This window comes from Rattus norvegicus, chromosome 14, assembly GCF_036323735.1.
Source record: "Rattus norvegicus strain BN/NHsdMcwi chromosome 14, GRCr8, whole genome shotgun sequence".
NCBI classification, from domain to species: Eukaryota; Metazoa; Chordata; class Mammalia; order Rodentia; family Muridae; genus Rattus; species Rattus norvegicus.
In genome coordinates, this window is record NC_086032.1 from 44,629,575 (window position 1) to 44,632,636 (window position 3,062).

At 47.3% G+C, this 3,062-nt stretch overlaps 1 non-coding gene across 1 annotated transcript; it reads left to right on the forward strand.

Annotated features, from left to right (window-relative positions):
- Positions 1-1,762: 1,762 nt before the first annotated feature.
- LOC120096800 (small nucleolar RNA SNORA17) lies at positions 1,763-1,894 on the forward strand. Its single transcript, XR_005493635.1, has one exon. It is a non-coding gene; the product is annotated as a small nucleolar RNA SNORA17 (small nucleolar RNA).
- The last annotated feature ends 1,168 nt before the right edge of the window (positions 1,895-3,062 follow it).

Sequence of the window (3,062 nt, forward strand, 5' to 3'; positions counted from 1 at the left end):
GTTTTCCCCATTGCTTATGATCTCTATCTCATGGTATCATTGGGATTGCAATACAGGTGGAACATCAGTCAGGGACAAATGCTTGAAACACAGTGCTATATTTATTATGTTCCTGGAGTCTGTGGATCAAGAATTCAATAGTAGCACAGGAGAGACAGCTTCTGCACCATGTCTGTGTTGTGAGATGTAGTGACGGACACAGCTGAGGTATCTTGCTTCTTCAATGAGCCAATCAGCTAAGCAATGCACTTGGTTAAGGCTGTTGACTGGAACACTTGCATGGGTTCTCTCCATGTTGCTTGGGCTTCTTCAACAACAGGCAACCCCAAGAGAGCAAGAACTCCTTAATAGCAGTTCACGGCTATTAGCTAACATCAAAAGCTAACCTGGCACTTTAAAATACAGGCCCAAATTCTTGGCATGCCTTCTATCAAATATGAAGCTTTATAGTCTTCCTGGAAGACTCTAAAATCCTGTTATTGCCCATGAGTCAAACGCTTGGGGGAGGAGTGACAAAACGAGGGACCAGAAAGACTTGAACTGGTTAAGGTACGCACTGAAGACTCAAAGATTTGGGTTCTGGGTTCCTAATAGTTCTTGACTCATAATGACTCTTGGGTTGGTCTGTTCTTAATCCGCCCCTCCCATCCTATAGCTTCTGCCTTTTAGGCAGATCCTGCTTGGCTCTGGCCAGGAATGCTATTGGCAAGCTCTATTCCTATCCTGGTTCTCCACCTCTTGATCCACACAAACTCCCTTGCTCACCACTCTGACTCCCTTCTGTCTTCAGCCCAGACTCTCTGCTTTCTTCTGCATCCAAGGTAATGGGAAGGCAGGGAGCACTCGAAGGTACAGAAATGTGTGTGCAAATGTAGTGGGTTGAAGAGAGGACAGATTACTTAGCATTCCCAATAAGTTAGCACTAAATAAAACTATATATTTGCTTCATAAAACAAAATATATTGCCTGAAGACACCGAAAGATGAAAAAGAGTGCTATCAGATGCATATCCAAACCTGTTTATGCACAATAAATGTTTTTTAAAGATGTGTGTGAGGAAGGGCATTTCCTTAGGTAGGCCTGTTTGATCTTGAACTCACAGTCTGCCAGCCTCAGTCTCCCAAGTGCATTACTCACTCTTGCTTTCCTTCTCTCTGAAAGGTGTGACTAGTTATAATGTTAGCCTCTTAGCTCTAAAGTGTCATTCATTGTGTGGATTATTAAAAGACTCAACAGCTTCAAATGGCTCACATATTTCCCTATCTGACTACTAACCTACTATTTTCTGACTAGGGTAGAAGATAGTGAGAATGCAGCCCCCCCCAAAAAAAAATCCATGGGCATTTGGCACCTGCCGCTGCCTCCTAGTCCTGGTCACCCTCAGCCTTCATGGCTCATTATAAGGTGGTTATAGGAGCTGGAGGGATGGATCAGCAGTTAAGAGCACTGGCTGCTCTGACAGGGGACCTGGGTTGGATTCTCAGCAGTCACAAGGCAGCTCACAAACATCTGCAACTCCAATTCCAGAGGATCTGATGCCTCTCCTGGCCTCCAAGGGTACCAGACTTACATGTGGCACAGACATTCACTTAAGATAAACCCTCATCACATACCATAAAATAAAAAGATTTGTTTTTTTTAAAAAAAGATTATTTTTAGGGAGCTGAAACAGGAGGCATGCTGAAAATTTCAGACCAGTCAGGGCTACATAGTAAGACTCTTGTCTGAAAATTTTAATTTCTTCTTAAAAGATGAGTATTGCCCTGCCCCTAGAGGCTTTACAGGTGTGCCTGCTGTGTCACATGTGTGTCAGTAGGTGGCAGGGAGGTGAAAGACTATGTCTATGCTCAGTGTTCTAAGCTGTGAACCTTTGATTGATTAGTAGTCAAACATTCTCTGAAAAAAGGGGAGTCTGAGATGACTGCCAGTCTGGTACCAGGAGGCCTGGCCAGGAAGCTAATCTGAGACAACCACTAATCTGGTGCTGTGTTGGCCCAGATGGGCTCCCAGGTCAGGGAGCATGCCAGAGACTAGAAGAAGCCAGTCTGAGACCATGGGTCCCTGATGAGGAGCAAGCTGTAGAGGACCACAAGACCAGCGTCATGGGGCTCAGACAGGGAGATAGGAGGAAGCTAACCTGAAATGACTACCAGTCACTGATGCATAGGCCTGGGAGAGCAAACCATGAACGAGATGACCTTTGCCTGGTGCCATCACGCTCAAGTGGGTCATAGCACTCCTAAAAACACTTCTGAGATGATGTCAGACACTCAGAGACCCTGGGATCCACTAAGAGGATCAAGGAAGTGGTGGAGAAATGGAAGAGAAAGAGAAACCGGAGGATGTGGGCACAGTGAAGAGCTGAAGAACTGGAGACTCAAGGGTAGTGAGGAACAGCCTGATGTGAGTAACTAGTGATGCTACCTGAGTCCTGACCTGTGCTGCTGCTTGGGGCGGGGGTACATATGGATTTGTGGTCCCTGAAGCAGCAGGGTTCTGTTACCACCAAAGGCCAGGTGGACTTCCCTGGTCTTGGCTGCTGCCTGAGGACTGGTTGATGTCTATGGGTATGCAAAACTGGCTCCACCCCTTGTCTGGGCATCAAGGGAGAGCTGGCCCTGCCCCTAGCCAACTGTATTATTTGGGAGAGCAGTTTCCCCAACACACAAATTGTGGGAGTTTTGAGTGAGTCAGCCCCAAGGGTTGACTGGGAGAGCTGGACCTGCCACCCGTCGCTTTTGCAGTGACATGGATGACGAAGAGATACCCTCCCCTACCCCTTACGTCCTGTAGCAAATGGGAGATCTGGCTCTGAGATCATGAGAGCAGGAGAACTGACCCTGCCCCTCACCTGGGGAACACGGTAGAGCAAGCCCTAGGCATGGAGATTACAGGTGAGTCAGCCCCAAGGGTGTGATCTCAGGAGAACCAGTCTTGTCTCATATCTGCTATGTGGTAGCATGGACAAAGGAAAAATGCCCTCTTTCTGTCCCCTTCCCCTCATTACCTATGGCAGACAAGAGACCTGGCCCTGGGATTATGAGACCTGGTCCTGTCCCTCA